Source organism: Lactuca saligna, chromosome 4, assembly GCF_052625555.1.
Source record: "Lactuca saligna cultivar CGN05327 chromosome 4, ASM5262555v1, whole genome shotgun sequence".
Classification (NCBI taxonomy): Eukaryota; Viridiplantae; Streptophyta; class Magnoliopsida; order Asterales; family Asteraceae; genus Lactuca; species Lactuca saligna.
In genome coordinates this window covers 314,207,484-314,233,657 of record NC_136420.1, presented here as the reverse complement: position 1 = coordinate 314,233,657, position 26,174 = coordinate 314,207,484, and the positions used below count along the sequence as shown (strand labels likewise).

General features: G+C 39.6%; 1 long non-coding RNA gene and 1 other non-coding gene across 2 annotated transcripts; both read right to left on the bottom strand.

Annotated features, from left to right (window-relative positions):
• Positions 1-235: 235 nt before the first annotated feature.
• Positions 236-1,421, bottom strand: LOC145039593 (uncharacterized). The gene is made up of 2 exons (XR_013679826.1): positions 1,256-1,421; positions 236-442 (listed from the first exon to the last, which is right to left on the bottom strand). It is a non-coding gene; the product is annotated as an uncharacterized LOC145039593 (long non-coding RNA).
• A 24,386-nt stretch (positions 1,422-25,807) lies between these two features.
• Positions 25,808-25,914, bottom strand: LOC145044557 (small nucleolar RNA R71). The gene has a single exon (XR_013681506.1). It is a non-coding gene; the product is annotated as a small nucleolar RNA R71 (small nucleolar RNA).
• Positions 25,915-26,174: the final 260 nt, after the last annotated feature.

The window sequence follows — 26,174 nt, the reverse complement described above, 5'->3', positions numbered from 1 at the left end:
TCATTAATCAATTACTAGAAAATCGCGATTTACCAACACACAAATTCATCGTGTTCCGTAGGTAATTTACTTATACCAATGGAATACCAAATGGTAATCCGTCACTAATGCCTTTTTTGTTTTTAAAAAAAAAAAGAAAGAAAGAAAAAAAAAATCATTTATTCAGCCAAAAAAAGTAAAAATTCATTACATTAAATTACAGAATGTCAAATACATTACTAAGTGTTTAGCATATAAAAAAATATTATTTTTAAAAAATAAACATTACAATAAAGTGTCAAATACATTGTTAAGTGTTTAAAACATAAAAGCTAAGAATCATTTGGTGGATTAACATATGGTTAATGAATTCTCACATAAAAACCGCCAATTGCTTTTCAAGTTGTGTTAGTCTTCGTTGCATTTGTACTTGCAATGCATTTGAACTTATACCTCCAACTAGCTACCCCACATGATAAATGATAAGACAAAACAAAGGTAAGACAAACATATATAATTAGTAAATGTAGTTTATTTTAAACCACAATTATAACGTAGTTTGCAGTCGTTACTCTTAGACAATAATAACAACATATGTTACTTTTAATCCATTATAGGAACATAATAATCAAAACACATTGCCTATATTGGTAGAAAAGATGAAGTATTATGTTTCCCGCAGTTTACCAAAAATATAGAACTTTCAATTAAAAGTGCAGCACTATTTCTTACTTTTTTCAAATGTATGGTGTTTCTAAAATACGGGAAATATCATTATACAAGCATGTAGAAGAACAAAAAGATAAGAAGAAAAAAAAACACGAAGATCATACATCGAGCATGTTGTTGTGTTTCTAGGAGTTAGTTACTCTCACATTTCATCAAGCATGTGGTAGACAAACAAAAAGATAACAAAAAGATAACAAAAAGAACATGCACCAAGATGATAAGATATATATATATATATATATATATATATATATATATATATATATATATATATATATATATATATATATATATATATACACATAGCAAAATGCTAATCGAAATCTTTTGTTTACCATGGAAACTTAACATCTATTGATATATATAGTAAATCATGTTTTTAGAACAACATACAAAGGGTGTATTATAATATATTATGATAAGCAGTAAACATCATACAAAGGCTGGTTTGGTTGCTCATAATAAATCGTGGTTTCCAATAGGTCATTTATTATAATTGTAGGTATTATGGTTATCAACATTAGTAAATTTATTATGAGAAGCTAACCTGAAGGCGACTTGCAACTTGCAACTTGCATCCTTGTATGTCCAGGCATTTTCATAGTATCTACTATATCTCTTGGTAAACAACCTGTAATTAATATAGATAAATGAAAAGGTATATAGTGCTCTAGTTGATTCTTGCATTGGTAACTGGAATATAATGAAATGAAATAAATAAAGCGAAGGACTTAATAATACTTCCTTTTCCAATTCGCTTTTAGACAACAATAAGGATTGTTTTTCATGAAGTTATTCTGCGCACTCCAAGCATATCCTCTTCTTGATCTTTAAGTTTTATGTATCATCAAGCAATTGGATGTTTTACTTTTCCGCACCAATGATCTATGAGTTTTATACTCTCATATGATTTTGTTATGATATCTTTTTGGATACATTGGCTGACATATATATATATTTACTATGTGATTTTCAGACAAATGGTTTATATTTCTTAATTTAAAAATAAAACTTTTGGACAGTATTTTTTGGATGTTACAGTATTCGTCGGCTTTTGTTGGCGATCCACGTCATTTCAATCTCATCCGTCGATTTAGGATATGATCCTACGACTATGATGACATAAGAACTCTTGTGTTGTTTTCCCTCCGGTGTATCGCCACTAAAGAGTGCACGTCGCCGCTAAAGGCTTATTTTGGCGATCCGCATCATTTCAATCATATCCGTTGATTTAAGCGATGATCCAACGACGTAGAAAACCCTACGTTGTTTTCCCTCCCACGTGTCACTGCCAATGAGCACGCGTTGTTGCTAAAAGTTGTCGACAATAAAACCCTCTTCGTTCTCACTTTCTTTCCCGATCTTCAGTGTTTTCTCTTATTCTCTTTGCTCACCATCGTCGACCTTATCGGAATTTCAAAGTAAACTTCACAATTTCACCCCTCTTTGCTCCATTTTTCTCATTTTTTTTTCGCTTCTCCTTACTAAATTTCTAGCATTTGAGATGGTTGTCGAAACTTTGAGATCCCTCAACCTTCTCTCCGGAATATACCGCAACCACCACTGTTCTCGATGAAATATTGATTTTGTAGATGTGTATTTGTATGTGTATTTGTATGTATATATGTATTTTTATGTATATATATGTGTATTACGTATGTTTATGTATTTTCATATGTATAATCACACGTGATTGTTATTCACCTATTTTGACTAGTGTTACCAATGTGATATGTGGTTCGTGTGGAGTATGCTCTGGGGGACACACTAAGTTTTCAGCTTACCGTCTCTGAATTTGTTTCAGGTACATCGGAGCCTATGGGTAAAGGCAAGGCGAGATGCTGCGGCGTGCACTCTAACTTTCTTTTCTGATATGGTTTGGGGAACACTTCGAATGTACACCACCTTCTGAGTAGTGAGGAGAAAGTGCATCTTGTTCTGCCATCTACAAAAATCTTGTCCTTGAAACTTGTTCAGTTTGTCAAACTTGCTTATCACGTCCTTCACATATTCACCACTTTCCATGATCACAAAATACTTTGATTTTTATTAGAATTTCGGGTTAATAAAGGCACTTCGATATTCTGAGAATTGTGATTTCACTTTCAAATAAAAGTATTTGGGTGGTACTAGCTAATATTTGATTGGATAAGACTCAGAAGAGATTCAAAATAGAGAATAAGAAGTATGAATTTCATGAGTACAAAAAAACTGACCAAAAATTGGTTAAATACCTCCTTTGTCTGAAAACTATCAAAACTATCATAAAACAGTTTTCCAACAATCAAAAAACTGTCATAAATTGGGGTTTTCTATAAGGATTAATTCAAAGCTCAACCACAGCCAGGGGCTCTGCCCTTTGGACCCCGCCAGGAGCTGCTGCCACTTGGACCCCGCTCCTAGAGGGGCTGCCCCCGAACCCCCGTTGATTCAGGGGTTTCGTCCCTAAATGACCGTGAACTTTTAATCTTGAATAAACTTAAACAAATGTGCATTCCCACACCTTCCATACTTGTTTAATATTCATCAAGATTGATTTTAGTAAACAAGTCAACCAATTACATTTAAATTTAATTAGTGAAACAAATCACCAACATCTAATAAGTTCTACAATTTCAAATATTCACAACCTTATCTATGTTTCATTTGTTGATATTTTTAATTATTGGTCGATTTGGTTCATAATCTTTCGTAGTTCATGAAAATTGGTTTATATGTACAAGTCTTATAAATAACGAAAACGGTAAACCGTAGTTCAAACAGAAGTTCTTTTTTTATTTTATTTTATTTTTGATGATTTCTACCAAGTCCTATTAGACCAATAAGCCTGATTGGGCGTCTATACAAAATCATCTCAAAAACTGCTAGCCGAGAGACTAAAGAATGTCATTTCGTCTATTATCAGCGCTACCCAAATGGCCTTCTTAAAAGATTGTATCATCCTAGATTGTCTGCTGATTGTAAATGAGGTCATATATTGGATAAAGAAAAGCAAGTCAAAAGCTTTTCTCTTTCAAATTGGATTTTAAAAAGGCATTCGACTGTGTCAATTGGAAACATCTCGACTCAGTAATGACACAAATGAAATTTGGCTCTAAGTGGTGTAGATGGATTTGGGGTTACTTATCGTCAGCTCGGGCTTCGGTGATCGTCAATGGATCTGCTACTAAAGAATTCCCATTTGAAAGAGGTGTCCGCCAAGGAGACCCATTGTCTCCTTTTCTGTGCATCCTAGCTGCTGAGGAAATTAATGTAGCTTTAATGGAAGCCATTGCCCAACATATCTTCAATGGTATTTCTCTTCCAAAAAATGGTTCGTGTATAACTCATCTCCAATACGCAGATGACGTGATCTTCCTTAGTGAGTGCTCGAATCAAAACGCTAAAAACCTAATTAGAATACTTTGGTGTTTCGAACTAGCATCCAAGCTTAAGGTGAATATATGTAAAAGCAAAGTGTTTGACTTCGAAATCGAAATGGTAGCTAGGAGCATCAATTGCTCTGTTGGTAGTTTGCCATTTATTTACATGGGAATACCTGTAGGGGCGACAATATCGAGAATTTCCCAGTGGAACACTATTAAATATATTTCAAGCCAGACTCTCCAAATGCAAGTCTTCAACAATCTCCTTCGGCGGTATATTAATCTTATGTAAATCTGGGCTGGGAAACATTTTTGTTTTCATTATATAAAGCCCCGGTTAAAGTGATAAAATCCTTAGAAAAAGTGAGGTTGCATTTCTTTTGGGGTGGTTCATCTGAGAAGGTAAAATTAGCTAGGATTGGCTAGGAAAAGGTTCTCTCTAAAATAGAAGATGGCGGTCTAAACATTGGTAGTCTTAAGGCCCAAAACCTGGCCTTGCTTGGAAAATGGTGGTGGCAGTTCAAGAATGATAGGCAGGAGTTATGGAAATCAGTGATCAATACAATATACGGTTATGATGGTGGATTTAATGCCCCGTCTAGGGCTAAACGAAAAGGCTCTTGTTGGGGCACTATAGCAAATTTACCTGCAACCCTCTTGAAAGATTATGTTGACTTCAAAAGCCTCTTTATAGAGACCCAGTCCAAACAACAACCATCGTGGAGGTGGAGTTTGGAAACGTCTGGAGAATATACGGTGTCCTCCTTAAGATTTCACATTCACATTTCTATTTTATCTAAGTTTCTGGTAAAACGGGATTGGAAAGTCAATATTCTGGCTTGGAGGCTAGCACACAATAGGCTCCCAACTAGAGAGAACCTTCTAAAACGGGGGATTGTAAATAGTAACATGTGTGCCCTATGTAATCAAGTAACAGAATCAGCAACTCATCTATTCCTCTCAGGTAGTATCTCAAATGAAGTGTGGCGTAATCTCAAAGCCTGGTGGTATCTTCTCCCTAATTCGCTGGTAAGAAAAAGGGATGCAAAGGAGACCCTATTTACTGTCAAGGTAAAGGTTAGCCGTGAGGATTTAAATGTTTAGGAGAAGCAAGAATATATATATATATATATATATATATATATATATATATATATATATATCAATCATGATCACGAGGTCCATAGTGGTTTTGGTTCTGGTTTGTTGTGTGTTGTTTGAAATTGTTGTGGAGGTTATTCATTAAGTTTTCGTTGATGCGAAATCGCTTTGTTTCACGACTTAGTTGCTATCGGAATAATAAACATAATAATATGGTGAATCCTGTGGGATGTTAGAATTTATATTGTAAAAGGTATACATTGCTGATGAAGCAAAGTGATGCCATTTCAAATATGTCTTTGAAGTTTTTGATGATTGATATGTGTTATATTATATTGACAATGGAGATCTGTGTGTTTGTTCTTATCTAATCATATAAAGTCATTATGTTTTTTTTTTTTTTTTTTTTTTAATTTATTTATTTTCTAAATTCTAGTCCAAAACTATCCTTAAGCCCTCAATTTTTAGCGTTAGAACGAATGCCTTTTGGTGTAGAACTTTTATTCGACAAAGTATATGTGATATTTTATTAACGTGTGTTAAACATTCAAATGAATAAGTAGATGTAAAACCGTATTGATCCAACGTGCTAAACAATCAAAATATAACTTGGAAAACTTTTAATAAAAACACATATATATTGCCAAGTATCAATGCCTCGTGATACAAACCATGGGTGAAAAATTCAATAAATTAGAAATTTGTTTAACTATGTTCATTAATCAATTACTAGAAAATCGCGATTTACCAACACACAAATTCATCGTGTTCCGTAGGTAATTTACTTATACCAATGGAATACCAAACGGCATAGAATCAGCGACCGAAACAAGTTTACCGACCTATTTGCGACCGCTCTTTAGTGACAGATATTTCCATCGGTAATCCGTCACTAGTGCCTTTTTTGTTTTAAAAAAAAAAAAAAAGAAAAAAAAATCATTTATTCAGCCAAAAAGAAGTAAAAATTCATTACATTAAATTACAGAATATCAAATACATTACTAAGAATTTTGCATATAAAAAAAATTATTTTTTTTAAAAAATAAACATTACAATAAAGTGTCAAATACATTGTTAAGTGTTTAAAACATAAAAACTAAGAATCATTTGGTGGATTAACATATGGTTAATGAATTCTCACATAAAAACCGCCAATTGCTTTTCAAGTTGTGTTAGTCTTCGTTGCATTTGTACTTGCAATGCATTTGAACTTATACGTGCAACTAGCTACCCCACATGATAAATGATAAGACAAAAAAAAGGTAAGACAAACATATATAATTAGTAAATGTAGTTTATTTTAAACCACAATTGTAACGTACTTTACAGTCGTTACTCTTAGACAATAATAACAACATATGTTACTTTTAATCCATTATAGGAACATAATAATCAAAACACATTGCCTATATTGGTAGAAAAGATGAAGTATTATGTTTCCCGCAGTTTACCAAAAATATAGAACTTTCAATTAAAAGTGCAGCACTATTTCTTACATTTTACAAATGTATGGTGTTTCTAAAATACGGGAAATATCATTATACAAGCATGTAGAAGAACAAAAAGATAAGAAGAAAAAAAAACACAAAGATCATACATCGAGCATGTTGTTGTGTTTCTAGGAGTTAGTTACTCTCACATTTCATCAAGCATGTGGTAGACAAACAAAAAGATAACAAGAAGAACATGCACCAAGATGATAAGATATATATATATATATATATATATATATATATATATATATATATATATATATATATATATATATATATATATATATATAGCAAAATGCTAATCGAAATCTTTTGTTTACCATGGAAACTTAACATCTATTGATATATATAGTAAATCATGTTTTTAGAACAACATACAAACGGTGTATTATAATATATTATGATAAGCAGTAAACATCATACAAAGGCTGGTTTGGTTGCTCATAATAAATTGTGGTTTCCAATAGGTCATTTATTATAATTGTAGGTATTATGGTTATCAACATTAGTAAATTTATTATGAGAAGCTAACCTGAAGGCGACTTGAAACTTGCATCCTTGTATGTCCAGGCATTTTCATAGTATCTACTATATCTCTTGGTAAACAACCTGTAATTAATATAGATAAATGAAAAGGTATATAGTGCTCTAGTTGATTCTTGCATTGGTAACTGGAATATAATGAAATGAAATAAATAAAGTGAAGGACTTAATAATACTTCCTTTTCCAATTCGCTTTTAGACAACAATAAGGATTGTTTTTCATGAAGTTATTCTGCGCACTCCAAGCATATCCTCTTCTTGATCTTTAAGTTTTATGTATCATCAAGCAATTGGATGTTTTACTTTTCCGCACCAATGATCTATGAGTTTTATGCTCTCATATGATTTTGTTATGATATCTTTTTGGATACATTGGCTGACATATATATTTAGTTATTTACTATGTGATTTTCAGACAAATGGCTTATATTTCTTAATTTAAAAATAAAACTTTTGGACAGTATTTTTTGGATGTTACAGTATTCGTCGGCTTTTGTTGGTGATCCACGCCATTTCAATCTCATCCGTCGATTTAGGATATGATCCTAAGACTATGATGACATAAGAACTCTTGTGTTGTTTTCCCTCCGGTGTATCGCCACTAAAGAGTGCACGTCGCCGCTAAAGGCTTATTTTGGCGATCCGCATCATTTCAATCACATCCGTTGATTTAAGCGATGATCCAACGACGTAGAAAACTCTACGTTGTTTTCCCTCCCACGTGTCACTGCCAATGAGCACGCGTCGTTGCTAAAAGTTGTCGACAATAAAACCCTCTTCGTTCTCACTTTCTTTCCCGATCTTCAGTGTTTTCTCTTATTCTCTTTGCTCACCATCGTCGACCTTATCGGAATTTCAAAGTAAACTTCACAATTTCACCCCTCTCTGCTCCATTTTTCTCATTTTTTTTTCGCTTCTCCCTACTAAATTTCTAGCATTTGAGATGGTTGTCGGAACTTTGAGATCCCTCAACCTTCTCTCCGGAATATACCGCAACCACCACTGTTCTCGATGAAATATTGATTTTGTAGATATGTATTTGTATGTGTATTTGTATGTATATATGTATTTTTATGTATATATATGTGTATTACGTATGTTTATGTATTTTCATATGTATATGTGCATTTTGTATGTGCCTTATATATATATATATATATATATATATATATATATATATATATATATATATATGTGTGTGTGTGTGTGTGTGTGTGTGTGTGTGTGTGTTTGTGTGTATGCGCACTACAAGAAATCAAATCATTAGCAGCGACGCATAGCAATAGCGGCGACATGTAAATGACGCATGACATGTCGCCGCTAAAGGCGTCGCCGCTAATGCTTTGATTTAGCGATCCGCGTCATTTTCACCCCATCCGTCGGATTTTATTTTTATCTAACGGCTGTAGAGGAAAGCGGAAACGCGCGTTACCTTTTCTCTCCACATGTCGCCGCTAATGCGCTGCTGTCGCAGCTATTGCCCTTGCGTCGCCGCTAAAACCCGTCGCCGCTAAACCGGTGATATTTTTGCAAATTCCGAAATTGCCCCTCCTTCCCCCAAGGTCGAATTTCTCATCTTTTTCTATGATTTTTCTGTTTTTGTGTTAATTAAGATGATAAAATGTGAGCATTTTTCAATTATATTGAGTGATTATGTTTGTATTTTGAGATATGAAGTGGTTAATTATGCATTTTGTTGGATAATTTTGTTTGATTATATGTATTTTGTTGGATTATTTTGTTGGTTTGTGTGTGTGTTTTTTTTTTCTTCAGATTTGTGGGAATTTAATTATGCATTTTGTGTATATTTTGATATTTATGTTTAGATTACGTTGATGTATAAAAAAATGACATGAATATATACATTTGTTGGATTGAAATTTATGTATATATCACATTGCCTTAAAATAAAATTTAGATGTTTATATTTAGTTGTAAAATCAAGTTAATGTTAAAATTAAAATAAAATAAAGTTAGTTTAATAAATTAAACTAATAACAAAAAAGAAAATATTAAATTAATTATAAAATCTAATTAATTTACCCTTAGAATCAAATTAAGTTACCTTTATAAAATCAAATTATTTGAAAATGGAATTTGAATGTATGAAATTGGATGTATTGTTTAATTGTATGAAATTAATTGGAATATGAAAGTTGTATTGTATGTCTAAAATAAAGTGAAAAAATGGAATTGAATTTATTGTATATATGTATGATTATGGAATCGAATCGAAGCATTTCGTATGGCCAATACTGATCGCCAAGGGGTGTTTAATAGTCCTACAGTCGAGCAACAATACGTAAGTGGTTAATTTGTATTTTCATATAAGTACTTATATCGTCAAGGGGTAGTTAGTAATCTAATTTTTATTATATTTTTTATTTTTTGAAAATACATAATGCTTTACTCTTTGAGATTAGTCAACAAACTCAAGCTTCTTCTGAAGCCAGCGGTCTAACACCGAAGGATACACAAAATTGTTTTGAAAAAATATTGGGTGTTCAACATGGCCATATCAGAGGCATCGGGCGTAAACCTTCTACGGTTGTGTCGATGTACGATCAAAAACAACCACTAACACAACCATCACCACAATCAGAGGTGACAAGACTATTTAAATTTGGTAATTGTTTAAAATGTTGGTAATTGTGGGTTTAGTAATAGTTTCAAACTTTGGTAATTGTTAGTTTGATAGTAGTTTATATATTGGTAATTGTTAGTTTTGTTATAGTTTGATATATTGGTATTTTATAGCTTGGTAATTGTTAGTTTGGTTATAGTTTGATATATGGAATGTATATTTTGTATATAGAATGTTATAATGCAATTTTAACTTATAAGACTATGTTGTTTTATTTGTAGTTGGAAATGTTTCAAACAATATTAAAAGATCCAGCATGTACTGTTGCGCTTGAAGATTGGTTTCGTTCGTTGCCACAACGAAATGAAACTGGAGGAAACGAGGAGAGCGATGATGACGAGTAGATAGTTGTAGGATTTTTTTATGTTTTATCTGTGCAAGTATTTTAGACTAGTATTTTTGTTATTTTGTTATATGTTAAATCGGACGAGTATTTTAAACGGATACTGTATTAATATTTTGGAATTGAATGATGTAGGATTAGATTAATTAATATCATACCAGTTTTTTTTCAATTTTATTGTGAAATATATATATATATATATATATATATATATATATATATATATATATATATATATATATATATATATATAAATAAGAAAAACACCAATACCGGCGATGCCTTTAGTGGCGACAATCGGTTATTACCGGCGACAGGTCTTTAGCGGCGACAGAAAAGTATTAGCGGCGACAGGTCTTTAGCGACGACAGACAAGTATTAGCGGCGATAACTCGATCAATAGCGACGAAACATCAGCGTCGACGTTTTAGCGGCGACAAGTCCCACTTTTAGCGACGACGCTTGTCGCCGGTAATACTCTAGTTTCTTGTAGTGGTGTGTGTGTGTGTGTGTGTGTGAATACATATAAATAGCAGCAACACCTTTAGTGGCGACGGAGAGCATTAGTAGCGACGGAGAGCAATAGCGGCGACCAATGGAACATTAGCGACGAACCAACTGTGGTTACTTTTAGCGATGATTCGTTGCTGCTAGTACTTTTAGCGGCGACATGTTGGACCAACGCCCGTCGCCACTAAAGATCAAAATTCTTATAGTGTAACCGCATGTTCTTTGTGATAATTTGTGAACAAATCAATGTGGATGTAGGTTTTTAAGTTTTAAATTTATAATTATTTTGTTTATTTGAATCTTTTAAATTTGTTCCGATAATGATCTTATCAAAATACAAGAAAAATTAATAGATCCAATTATCTTACCAAGTTTATTATTAATTACACGACTTTTATATTTAATACACACCCAAATTTGACCAGAAAATATTATGAGCCCCGTAAAGCATAAGTCAAGTAATCATTCATTCTTTGTCCATTGCTAGAGGAGATAATGAAAGTGAGGGATTTTTTAATCGTTGGGGCCAACACCAAAGTTGTTAGCTTTATCTCTTGCTTTCTCACAACCTTTATTATCTTTATTATTATTGAGGACAACTTTCTCTTATATTGCACCATTCATGATATGAAAACATATTGGATATAACCCTAAATTGTAACATCATGTTTATTTAATAAAGAAATAAATAGATAAATGAATAATAACCTTAAAAGCGGAATAGTGTAGCAAAGAGTTAATTTTGAAGGTTAAAAAGTTATAATTGAAAGTTTAGAGGGTTAAATGGTAAATTTCAGACTCAATTTGTAAAGAGTGTTGAAGGCTGGGGTTAAAAGTGTAACACATGGACTTTATTTGAGAATAATTTGTAAATGAGGGGTTGAATGGTAACTGCTGGACTTAAAATGAAAGGAATAATTGAAGCAGGGGTGTAATGGGTAATTATAGGAGCCATTTAGAAAATATTTCTGGAAAGAGGGGCCATAGTTGCCATTATGGGAGTGAGTTTGGTTGGAGTCGGGTATAAAACACTCCCGTAACCCTAACCCTAGAGCCATGCTATCCAGCCGCCACCCTCTCCATCTTCAACTTCCGGCTGCCATCTCCCTGTTGTGCTCGACCCACCGGTGTCACCGTCAACGGCGAAGACATAAACGACGTAGCAGCTGTCGAGAGGAACTGCCAAGATCAAGGAGATGCTGCCAAACCCTAGCCGCCGCCATCGGTTGAAGACCGCCACATGGTCCGCTGTCGCATCCACTGTCGGAGAAGAGTAAGGACCGACAGAGGGGGTGTTGAGGCCACTTGGTGAAGCATGGCGTTTTGGAGCGCCGTTGTTGTCGTTGCAAAGCCCTCCCCTCTCTGGTTCGTTGCTGCAATGCCGCATTTAACCACTGTCAAAGTCGTTAGGGCTGCCGTTTCCGTCACAGCGCACCACCAGATGGGTAGTCGCGTCTGAATTTCCAAGCAAGGATTACTGGTGTCGTTGCTGCTTGATTGAGAAATGAAAGAAGCCACTCCCACCACCGTGAGGTGGTGGCTGCCATCATAAAAGTATTGCTGCCGCCGCCACTCCCATCCCAAGACCGTCATTGTTACCGCCTTCAGCCAGTAGGTGGGTGGCTGGAGTGTTGTATGTAATATGAAGTATATGTTTGTGTATTTGTCAAGGCGGAAAGTCGAGTACGGCCACCACCACCACCGTGAGGTTGTGGCTGCCACCACACAGCACCGTTGACCACCACAGGGTGGTTGCGTATGTGTGTGTTTATTGTGTTTAATTTGGAATTAAAGCCTTGTAAAATGTAATCAGAAAGTGGATTAATGAAAAGAAAACTAAAACCACCACATTAGGGTGGTGGCTGCCGCCACCGGCCACCGTGTCAGGTGGCGGTGTGCCTTGTTTGGTTTGTGACTCGTTTGGATGTTTGGACAAAGGGACTAATAAACCCCAGTTCGCCCAATGAAACCCTGATGGGCCCAATAAAACCCTAAATGGCGTAAAAGCCCAAACATGTGACTAATGGTTCTAGTGAAACCCTAATTGGCCTAATGAACCTTGGTTGATCAAAAGACCTATCTATTGGGCCTATTGGGCTAAGATGGGGTTGGAAACTGTAACGACCATAAATTTTTCAACAAATTTTAACTTTTCAAAACATCCCAATTACTTTAAGTTTTTACAAAAGGGTTTTCAATACATTTATTATCAGAGTATTCCCAGAAACATAACATAAAATATAAACACGAGGAGCGGTACGATCACGCCTTTGCCTTGTCACGGTCTCCTGAAGAACCTGAAAAACATTTAAACCACAACTGTAAACCCGAAAGCTTAGTGAGATACCCCCAAAATACCAACCACATATACCACACACATAACATACTATATCATATCGAATCACAGAACAACCATGCATATCGAGTCTGCAGTGTGGTTGGTCCGCCCGCACCGGGCCTTCAATCCACCTGGTCCACTCTCTGAGTCTACAGTATGACTGGTCCGCCCGCACCGGGCCTTCAGTTGGATTGGTCCACTCTACGAGCCTCGGCACGTCTGTTCCGCCCTCATGGGGCCTACAGCCTATCCAGACCGCTCACTGGGCCTTCGGAATAACCGGTCCGCCCTGGGTATGTTGGCATACAGCACAGAGCAGGTCCCGTGTAACGACCGAAAAATCCAACCAATTTAAGCTTTTCAAAAACAACCCAATTCATTAAGTTATTACAAAAAGGTTGTCAATACATTTATTATCAGAGTTTCCCAGGTCCATTTCATAAAACATAAACACGAGGAGCAGTACGGTCACGCCTTTGCCTTGCCACAGTCTCCTGATGAACCTGAAAAGCATTAAACCACAACTGTAAGCCCGAAAGCTTAGTGAGATACCCCCAAAATACCAACCACATATACCATACACATAACATGCTATATCACAACAAATCACAGAACAACCATGCATATCGGGTCTACTGTGAGATTGGTCCATCGTGTCGGGCCTTCAGTCCACCTGGTCCACCCTCCGAATCCAGTCATGTCCTTCGAGTCTGCAGTGTGGTTGGTCCACCCGCACCAGGCCTTCAACCCACCTGGTCCACTCTCTAAGTCTACAGTATGACTGGTCTGCCCGCACCGGGCCTTCAGTCGGCTTGGTCCACTCTTCGAGCCTCAGCACGTCTGGTCCACCCTCGTGGGGCCTACAGCCTATCCGGACCGCTCGCTGGGCCTTCAGAATAACCGGTCCACCCTGGGTATCTTGGCCTACAGCACGAAGCAGGACCCGCCTGAACCCAACTCCAGTCCAAACAACCATGTGCACATAAACATACAATCACATAACAACTCATATTCAGTCAAACCGATCTAGCAGATCACATAACACAACATACTCTAACAAGATACCGACATAACCAGTCACTAGCAAATACCATCCTAACTACCAGGATGCAAACATATCAAAGCAATAACATAACAACAGATACCCGGATCTCAATCTGATAAAGGGCCGACCTTGGTGCCTCAGACCCTGTTGATATAGTGAGGATAACTCACCTCGAAACTGCCGGCTGAAAGGATAAGATCCTGCTGCTTCAAACTCCGACACGAACTCCTCCACTGAACACCAAAACACTCAACTCAATAAATACCCTTAATTACCAAAATACCCCTGTAAGACAACTGGTCAACCCTTGGACAAGGTCAAAGTCAACCCCGGACTGACTCTACTCGCCGAGTCAACCCGATGACTCGCCGAGTCCCCAAGCTCAGAACTTCCCTCAATCCGCGACCTAACTCGCCGAGTCACCCCGAGACTCGCCGAGTCCAACAACTCTGAGTCCACTCGCACCCAACTCACCGAGTCATCCCTTGACTCACCGATTCTCGACTCAACCAGAAAATATTGGGACTCTTCAACAAGACTCGCCGAGTCCAAGAACAGACTCGCCGAGTCTAAGGCTATCTTCAACCTACTCGCCGAGTTGCTCATCCAACTCGTCGAGTTCCAGCTCATCTTCAAGCAACTCATCGAGTCTACCCATGTGACTCGCCGAGTACCACCGGTCTGAATCCATACAGAAGCATTCCAGGCCATGCAATTGATCCAAAACATAGATCTAGCCTGCTACAACCCATCCATCACGTAAAGTGGCAAACTTTACGTGAATCCAAAGAGATCTAGGCCTTATACACTTTAGGGCTAGGGTTTGGGACATGATGGCTTCACTAAGCACTCAAACACAGGGACTTTAATGCACTCTAGACCTTCCCCATTCCAGACATGAGGTAGCAACCTCAGATCTAACCTCCAAACTCCAAAACATCCCAAGATAAGCTCCCCATAAACCCCAAAATGATGAATCCATATGAGTAACAGCCCAAGAACAAGATATTACCTCAAAAGAACGCCCCAACTGCAATGAAACTCGAATCCAAGCAAAGCCCCTTGCTCCAAGCCTCCAAACTCCCAAGATTCCTTCAACAAATACCCTTCAAGCTCCCAAATGCACTTTGATCCACTCACACACGAATGTTAAGGGTTTCTGGACTTGAGGATGAGTAAAGAGGCTGGGGGAATGGATGTTAAGTTCTTTATATAGGGCTCAACCCCGAGAATTAGGGTTTCCTCCACGCAGCGCCTACTCGCCGAGTCCAGCCTTGGACTCGCCGAGTCGGCCACTTAACACGCGACCAAATCACGACCCTACTCACCGAGTCCACCCATGGACTCGCCGAGTTCCCTTTTTCAATTTACTCTTTTATCCCTTCAACTCTACTCTTGTTATTTCGGGATGTTACATCCCGCCTCAACCCAACCCCAGTCAAACAACCGTGTGCACATAAACATACAATCATATAACAATTCACATTCAATCAAACCGATCTAGCAGATCACGTAACACAACTTACTATAAGTAGGCTACCGACCTAACCGGTCACTAGCATAGCAACACCCTATATACCAGGATACCGACCTTAACCAGGTCTCTAACGAATACCATCCTAACTACCAAGATGCAAACATAGTAAAACAATAATATAACAACAATACCCGGATTACAATCCGATAAAGGGCCGGCCTTGGTGCCTTAGACCCTGTTGATATAGTGAGGATAACTCACCTCGCTACTGCTATCTGAAAAGAAAGATCACGCTGCTCCAACCTCTGACACGAACTTCACCACTGATAATACCAAAAGACTGAACTCAATAAATACCAATAATTACCAAAATACCCCTGGAAGTCAACTGGTCAACTCTTGGTCAAAGTCAAAGTCATAGTCAACCTTCTGGCTGACTCTACTCGCCGAGTCAGCCCGCTGACTCGCCGAGTCCCCCATATTGAAAAGGACCCCCTTCCAACTCACTGAGTCATCCCTTGACTCACCGATTCTTAGCCTAACCAGGAAAGGCTAAGACCTCAAGAACAGACTCGCCGAGTCCAAGGCTATCTTCAACCAACTCGCCGAGTTGTTCTTCAAACTCGTCGAGTTCCTGTCCACCTTCAAGCAACTCGTCGAGTACACCCTTGTGACTCTCCGAGTACCACTTTTTCTTAACCCATACAGAAGCTTTTCAGGCCATGCAATCGATCCAAAACGTAGATCTACCCTTCTACAACCCTTCTATCACGTAAAGTGGCAAACTTTATGTGAATCCAAACAGATCTAGTCATTTTACACTCTAGGGCTAGGGTTTGGGACAAGATGGCTTCACCAATCACTCAGTAACAGGGACTTTAATGGAGTCTAGACCTTCTCCATTCCAGATCTGAGGTAGCAACCTCAGATCTAACCTTCAAACTCCATATACCACAAGCCAAACTTTCCATACAAACCAAAAATGATGAATCTACATGAATAGAAGCCCAAAAACGAGATAATACCTCAAAGAGAAGCCCCCAACAGCAAGGAATCCGAATCTAAGCAAAGCCCCTTGCTCCAAGCCTCCTAACTCTCCAAGATCTTCCTCCAACTTTCTTCTCCAAGGCTCAAATGCACTTAAATCCTTCACAATCACGTTTCTAGGGTTTTCTGGACTTCAAGGGAAGGTAAGGAGGTTGGGGAGAGGGTATAATGTCCTTTATATAGGGCTCATTCCCCGAAATTATGGTTTTCTTCGCATAGCGCCTACTCGCCGAGTACACCCATGGGACTCGCCGAGTTGGCCAGTTAACACGCGACCTGAGTCGCGACCCTACTCGCCGAGTCTACCCATGGACTCGGTGAGTTGCCCTTCAAATTTACACTTTGAACCCTGAACTTGCACTCCTGGACTCGGGATGTTACAATTCTCCCCCAATTAAATTAGGCTTCGTCCTCGAAGCCTACAACAACCCAACTTCAGAACTACTCTTGCAATGTACCTGCTGGCATTAACCAGACTAGATTCTTCAAAACACAGCCATCGGAACCCAAAACCCAACTTTCCCTCTTGCGGTGTCCTGACTGCCGCTTCAAGCCGACCACCGGCCTCATCCTCTGATAACCACACCTAACCGCTGAGTACCACTCCCTGATACTTCGCTCGCTCCAATTCACAACAATCATTTGACTCATGCGAGCTAGAGATAATCCCTGAACCACCAGAATCCCAATCTAAATTCAACTTTACCCACTCCATGCTGACAGGATGATACATCACTTAATCTCATAGTAACTCTCATGAGTTCCCCTCCGCAATCTCTTACCCCATGCTGAATGGGCTCTAGCACCCTCGGGTTTGGAAAACCCGATACGCTGACAATACCTCCAAACATCCCCCAGGATGGATTACCACTACACACACAACTCCTTCACCGAAATCAAGTTGGGAATCCAAAACTCCATCCGTGCATCTCTTACGAGTCTCTTGACTTTACACCTTCGAAATTTCCTTCTGTGACCTCGGCAGACATCCAAACCGGATGTGATTCCATATCACCGCCGCACACACTGCGCAATAACCATAATTGAAACACTTCAGTCATAACTTCGCACTACTAATTTCACTTCCGTGACTTACACTCCCTCTCGGAGCTACATTCCTTTCCTTTTTCCTTACCAAGGAGATCCACTTGGCTGCCTTGACACTACCATAAGTGCCACGGTGCTCACCCGACACTACACCATTTCCTTATGGCATAACCGCTATCCCATGCACCATACATACTCTGAATCCACTCGCGAAAGCTCTCAAGTCCACGCACTACCTTCACTAATCATGATCAATATCCGGGGCTAGACCTTACAACGCTAACATATCGCGACATAGTCAATCCATTTCCTCGCACCGATCTAACAACACATGCAGAGTCTTCAGTATGACTGGACCGCCTTACCATGCCTTCAGCCAACTGGACCACTCTCATAACCTTCAGCAGACCTAGACCGCCCTCCAAGGCCTTCAGTCTAGCTGGACCGTTCTCCGAGCCTTCGGCCTGCAGTCTATCCGGACCGCTCAACTAGCACTTCAACATTCCAAGTTACTCCTTCGGGAAAACTCCTCCCATGCAAACCGTTCTAGCCCTCTAGGGGTTCCGAACTCTACCTCCATCCCATATACTCAGCCCCGGTCCGATCCTAGGCCTTCCATAATCAATCGCTCTTGGTCTGCATCCCGCCCCGCACGCCTGCCACTTACTCATACCAGCCTACGCCTTTGGCTGACCGAGACACTACTGAATCCCATGCAGCTAAAGAACCTTTCATACTCATCGATTTTTCCCCGGAGAATACTCTAATTCTCCCCCACTTAGAGCACTGACTATCAACCACCGGTCGCCATTGCCGACCTTCCTCAACAACCTTCCCGACACAAACACTTACACGCGAACCGATTCCCACTAACACGAGCAACCTTCACAAATCACACATCCACACTGATTATCCCGGACTCGAAAGAACTCGATCTTCAGCTAACCACTCCTCAGACTGCAGATGCTACCCGATATCCAGACCAACACGCGATTCCCACGAACTACCCTCATGAATGATGACCAATGAAATTTCTAACACTAAGCCCATAAACATGCCATAACCCTCAAAATCAAAGAATACAATACCGAAAACCATGCAACGAGACGAGCAGATAAACAATACTCCACAACAATCATAAAATAATAAAACAACAAGAAGAAACATACCCGCAGTTGCATTCGGCACTGCCCTGACCTCCTCCACTGTAAGCTGAAAAGCACGACCCTGAGCCCTTGGGGGCTCCGCTCCACCCTGACCTCCACCCGTGATCCTAAACGTGGCCGGTGCTGGAGCCTGCACCGTTATTGCAGTAAGTTGTGGATAGTTGACCCTTAAGTGCCCAACCTGATGACAATGATAACAGATCCTCAAATCCCGACTCGGGACTACCTACCGACAATACCTCGCATAGTGCCCCTCCCTTCCGCACTTGCGGCATGAACCACCGGACTGACAAACTCCTATGTGACCCTTCCCACACTTCCCACAAGCGTGCCTGCTCTGATCTTCCAATCTATAATCAACAGTTTTGGACCGTTTCGACGCCGGCTGTGACTGCACCGGAGCCTGCCTCAGCTCACGCAACTGCAACTCAATCTCTAACTCACGCCGCCTGGCGACCTCCTGCAACTCCAACAAAGTCTCGCACCTCTGCGTAGACATAAACTGTCTGATATCTCTCTTGAGCATACTCGGATATCGGGACATCTGAGCCTGCTCCGAAGCGAACTCAGGGCAAAACATCGCCCTCTCAGTGAACATCCTGGTGATCTCCATCACCGACTCTGAACCTTGCTTCAGCTCAAGGAACTCCTGAGCCAATCTCTCCCTCTCTACCCGCGGAACATAACGAGTGCTACACATCTCTTGGAACTGATCCCATGAAACCGCAGCCCTCTGAGCATCTGAATATGACCCCGTTGTGAATCTCCACCAATCCTTTGCCCCAAGCCTCAACAGGTTCAGAGCATACCTCACCCTCTGATCAGCAGGGCATGAACACATGAAGAAACACCCTTCCACATCTGACAACCATCTCATAGCAACAATCGGGTCCTGAACTCCATCAAAGGTAGGGGGCTTTGTATTATCGAAGTCTCGCTACTGGAAACCTCTACCAGCTCCTCTCTCTGCTGCTGCTACAGCTGTTGTAGTTGCCACGGCAGCCGTCTTTGCGAGAGCCGCATAACGCTCATCGAAATACTCCACCATGGCGGTCTTGATCGACCCAAACAGTTCCGGCAGCTCAGCCCGGAACAACACAGCAACCTCATCGTGCAGGATCTCACGAATCCTGGCATCCAACTCACCTGTGCTCATCTTACCAACAACCTCGGGCGGTACAAACCCGCCCTAACCTCCCTCTCCTGCTCCCGATCCTAACCCGGATCCGCTCCCAGCATTCCTCGTGACCACCATACTGAAAAAAAAAACACCACAAAATCTCAGATACTTCCCACTAACCCGGGAACCAACTCCCAACCCAACCCTAGAGGTTATGGTTTCCCTGATATGCGTATGGGTCCTATGCTTTCAATAGTACCGGCCTATACTACCTTCCACAGCTACCCATATTTGTATGAAGTACTACCACAACACCCTAGTGACAAATATACATAGCAAGCGCTCAATCCTCACTCCTAGAGGAATGCTAAATATCTAACAATTGACCTCTCGGTCTCTCTCAATCCCTCTTATCCATGAAACTTCCACCAACCCTGCAGCACTAATGTATGCTATCCATACATAACGCTGGACCCTATAGACTTTTAAATATCCAATCCTACCCCAAGCTCCCAATCAAACAAGAACAGAATATAAGGCCAAATCAAACATTCTCAGGCTATAATATCTTAATTAGGTACAACTGTGATGCATACATTAGACAACTACAGTAATGATATCAATCTCACATAAGGGATCCCTAGGCTAGTAGGCATCATAAAACAGGCAACATTATCATGAAATCCTGAAGATCCCTAGCCTAGTACTAGCATGTTGTTCTATCAGAGCTCGAAAACAATTATCATGCATGGTATTTTTGGGGTTACTTACTGGCTTCGGATGATCGTACCTCGCATCCTCCTTTTAATTAATTTGAAAACCATTTTAAATTCACTTTTAAAAATAAAAAAAAACTCTCCCTGATTTGAGACTAGATTCACACGAATGTTCCGCCAATTCACTCAAACCAAGGCTCTGATACCAACTTGTAACGCCCATAAATTTTTCAACAAATTTTAACTTTTCAAAACATCCCAATTACTCTAAGTTTTTACAAAAACGTTTTCAATACATTTATTATCAGAGTATTCCCAGAAACATAATATAAAACATAAACACGAGGAGTGGTACGATCATGCCTTTGCCTTGCCACGGTCTCCTGAAGAACCTGAAAAACATTTAAACCACAACTGTACGCCCCGAAAGCTTAGTGAGATACCTCCAAAATACCAACCACATATACCACATACATAACATACTATATCATTTCGAATCACAGAACAACCATGCATATCGAGTTTGCAGTGTGGTTGGTCCGCCCGCACCGGGCCTTCAATCTACCTGGTCCACTCTCTGAGTCTACAGTATGACTGGTCCGCCCGCACCGGGCCTTCAGTCAGCCTGGTCCACTCTCCGAGCCGCGGCACGTCTGGTCCACCCTCGTGGGGCCTACAGCCTATCCGGACCGCTCGTTGGGGCTTCGGAATAACCGGTCCGCCCTGGTTATGTTGGTCTACAACCCAAACCAGGTCCCGCCTCAACCCAAACCTAGTCAAACAACCATGTGAACATAAACATACAATCATATAACAATTCACATTCAATCAAACCGATCTAGCAGATCACGTAACACAACTTACTCTAAGCAGGATACCGTCCTAACCGGTCACTAGCATAGCATCACCCTATATACCATGATACCGACCTTAACCAGGTCTCTAACGAATACCATCCTAACTACGAGGATGCAAACATAGTAAAACAGAAATATAACAACAATACCCGGATTGCAATCCGATAAAGGGCCGACCTTGGTGCCTTAGACCCTATTAATATAGTGAGGATATCTCACCTCGCAACTACTGACTGAAAAGATAGATCACGCTACTCCAACCTCCGACATGAACTTCACCACTGATAATACCAAAAGACTGAGCTCAATAAGTACCAATAATTACCAAAATACCCCTGGTAATCAACTAGTCAACTCTTGGTCAAAGCCAAAGTCAAAGTCAACCTTCTAGCTGACTCTACTCGCTGAGTCAGCCCGCTGAGTCGCCAAGTCCCCCATACTGAAAAGGACCCCCTTCCAACTCACTAAGTCATCCCTTGACTCACCGATTCTTAGCTTAAGCAGGAAAGGCTAAGACCTCAAGAACAAACTCGCCGAGTCCAAGAACAGACTCACCGAGTCCAAGGCTATCTTCAACCAACTTGCCAAGTTGTTCTTCAAACTCGTCGAGTTCCTGTCCACCTTCAAGCAACTCGCCGAGTACACCCTTGTGACTCTCCGAGTACCACTTTTTCTTAACCCATACAGAAGCTTTTCAGGCCATGCAATCGATCCAAAACGTAGATCTACCCTTCTACAACCCTTCTATCACGTAAAGTGGCAAACTTTACGTGAATCCAAACAGATCTAGTCATTTTACACTCTAGGGCTAGGGTTTGGGACAAGATGGCTTCACCAATCACTCAGTAACAGGGACTTTAATGGAGTCTAGACCTTCTCCATTCCAGATCTGAGGTAGCAACCTCAGATCTAACCTTCAAACTCCATATACCACAAGCCAAACTTTCCATACAAACCAAAAATGATGAATCTACATGAATAGAAGCCCAAAAACGAGATAATACCTCAAAGAGAAGCCCCCAACAGCAGGGAATCCGAATCTAAGCAAAGCCCCTTGCTCCAAGCCTCCTAACTCTCCAAGATCTTCCTCCAACTTTCTTCTCCAAGGCTCAAATGCACTTAAATCCTTCACAATCATGTTTCTAGGGTTTTCTGGACTTCAAGGGAAGGTAAGGAGGTTGGGGAGAGGGTATAATGTCCTTTATATAGGGATCATTCCCCGAAATTAGGGTTTTCTTCGCACAACGCCTACTCGCCGAGTACACCCTTGGGACTTGCCGAGTTGGCCACTTAACACACGACCTGAGTCGCGACCCTAGTCGCCGAGTCCACCCATGAACTCGCCGATTTTCCCTTAAAATTTACACTTTGAACCCCGAACTTGCACTCATGGACTTGGGATGTTATAGAAACCCTAATTAGGGTTTAAAAAACCCTAATATTCGATTTATGGGCATTGACTTATCGGGACCCACATTTGGGCCATTGGAATGGAATTGTATATTATGCCCAATCACACCGTATTATTTATTTAGAAAAGTGATGGACTTAATGGATTAAGTCCTTAATGAGTTAAGTGAGAAACACTTAACCCAAATCATCATTTTATGTGAAACCCTAATTTCACTTGGGTTTATTGTTGGGCCTTGATGATTGGGTTATTAATGGGCCATCCAAGATCAAGCAAATGGACGAGAATATTTAATGGGCTTTGAGGTAAGGGCCATATGAGGAGTTAAGCCCAATTTGGAAAATTGGGCCATAAATGGGCCATAGTTTAGGCCTTTTATGATTATGTGAAATTGGGCCATTAGAATGTTGAATGTTGGACTGGACTAAATGGTTGGGTCTTATGGTAAGACTTGATAAACATTTGGGCCCGATTTGGAAAATTGGGCCATGTGTTGGGTTTTGACCCGTAGTGGACTTTTGGCCTTTGGATTGGGCCTCGGGTTTTGATATTTGCATATTTAGTCTTATATTATGTATAAATTTTTATCATTTATTAGCTAATTTACCTCATATCATGGAAAAAAGATACTTAAAAGTGTTTGAATTGTGTTTTCAGTCCAAAAGCAAAGCTTTGGAGCCAAAAGTAGCAGGAGAAGCAGTTGGGAGCTCGGGAGTTGAACAAAGGAGAAAAAATGTTAAAAACATAAGGTACTCGACGAGTAGTGTCGACTACTTGGCGAGTCGCGTTGAAGGATCGAGAAGATAAGGACTCTAAGACTTGTCGTGCACGGGAATCAATCGATGGACTCGGCGAGTCGGTTCGAATCTATACATATATAGCTTTCTAGATCGACATGAAATTTTTTGAAACCCTTAGGGAGAAGCAAGCTGTGAATTAGAGTCAGGAGAGAGCTGGAGAACGAAGATACAACCCTAAAACCAATTCCAAAGGAGATTTGAGGCAAACCTACATCATTCTTACTTCAATCTATTGTTCTTCATTATGTTTAGACTTTTGGATTTTGGTTTTATGCTCTTAATCACCTCAATCATGAGCTAAAACCTTTAAACTTCTGTTTGGGGAGACAAAGTTGATACTATGGATTGATTATTTATGGTGGGATTGATTTAATGTTGGTGATTTTGTTGGTTCTAGCTTGTTAAAGAATCTCATGTGCAATTGAAAACTATTTTTCTGTTATTAGGAAATTAATTAAGTTGTATGAACATCTCTTAATTGCTACCTCATATAATTTATGTGACCACTTTGTTATATGACTAGGATTAGAGACTGTGAAACAAGAATTAATAGAAAAATAGGTAAATTCATGTGTGAGCTTGTGTGATGAGCATCAAAAAGAGGTTAACTAAAGGACCAAATTAGTTAACTATTACACGTCTAAATTAACCCAAATAAATAGCCTAGTAAATTAAATTAAATTAGACAACTGATCACTGTTTGATTTACTTTGTTCTCTAAGGATTAGTGCAGCGAACGCGAAGCTAATCACTCGAATCGGTAGCCAATAGAAGAATTAATCCATTGCACTATTACCATAATATCAACCATAGGATCAATTGAGTTGAACTAAACAGAAGTCCCCTTCATCATTGAATTTATTTGAATCTTTTCTTTTCTAGTTTTTAGTTTAAGTAATAGTTAGTAAGTGTCTAGTCTTGTAAAACTAGAGAAAAACCCCTTTTTATTATTTAAACTTAGATAAAATTAGTTCTTAGTTTTAATTTACCATTCCCTGTGTTCGATACCCTACTTACTTAGCTTTATCACAATTGATAGGTCCACTGCCTTTGTGTGTTTATTTTATAATTAAAAGTTAGTTTTAAACTAGTTCGTTTCACACACATCAAGTTTTTGGCTCCATTGCCGAGGAACGGTTCTAAATTAGCACTAATTTCTATTTTTATTGATCCTTTGTGTGGGATTTATCTTACACAAAGTTAATTCTTAGGTAATTTAGTAGTTAGTATAGGTTTCAATAAATATCCGTTTTAATAAGTTAATTAGAAAATTTTTCTGTTTTTGCCTTGAACTCGCCGAGTGCACTCGTGACAACTCGGCGAGTCCATCGCTATTCACAGTTTTAATTTTAATTTTATTTTTGTTCTTTTTACGTGTTTTTCGTATTTTATTTGCAGTTGTTTCATGACCCGAGGAGTTGATACACCTTTGGTTCCTCCACTAGAAGACCCGGAGTCCGCCCTAAGGAAGAACAAAGGAAAATCCGTTGGAGAGTCCATTTCTTCAAAGAACTCGCCACTAAAGAATTTAAAGTACGTTTTCAGCAAAAAGAAGAGTAGCAAATAAGGAGCTTCCAGCACCTCTATAGCAATAAAATACCCGATCAAAGAGGACACCGAGTACGAAACCGAAGGAGAAGAAGATCCCACTTTTGGCACGAATCCGACTTTGACGACGAATTAGATATTGTCATGGCTAACATCGATAAAATCCCCATGGGGGAATAGAAGAAAAGGATGCGTGATGATACCGGCCCAGGACTTGTGCAACCCGCATTTCCTGCTACTGCTACTTTCGAATTAAAAGGTCACATACTCGCTCAACTAAAAGAAATTCCTTTCTATGGAAAAGACCACGAAGATGCTTACAAGCACTTGGATGAATTCAATGATGTAGCAGATTACTTCAATGTTCCAAATGTGCCTCACGAGACCCAGCTACTTCGCATGCTCCCAGTTAAATTCAAAGGTGATGCAAAAGATAGGCTCAAGTCACTCCCTCCCAAGTCAGTCACCACATGGGCTAAGATGAAAGAAGAATTTATAGATCACTTTTTCCCACCTTCTAAAATAGCCAAGTTGAAGAAGGCCATTGCTAACTTTGAACAACAAGCTGGAGAATCACTATATGAAGCTTGGGAAAGGTACAGGAGCTTGCTAAGGAATTGCCCACACCATGACCTTAATAGCCAACAAGAAGTCTCCATCTTCTAAGACGGAGTCAATGTCACCACAAGGCAGTTACTTGATTCGCAAGGCCCGCTCACAAGGAAGCCACCCCTGAAAATCAAAGAATTAATTGAAGAATTCTCTAAACATTCTAGAGAATACCACAACCCACGAAATGAAGTAAGCAGGGGGTAGTGAACACGGTCAATGATCGCATGACAGCAATGATGGCTAAACTAGACAGTTTAGACAGCAGAATGACGAAGATGGATCA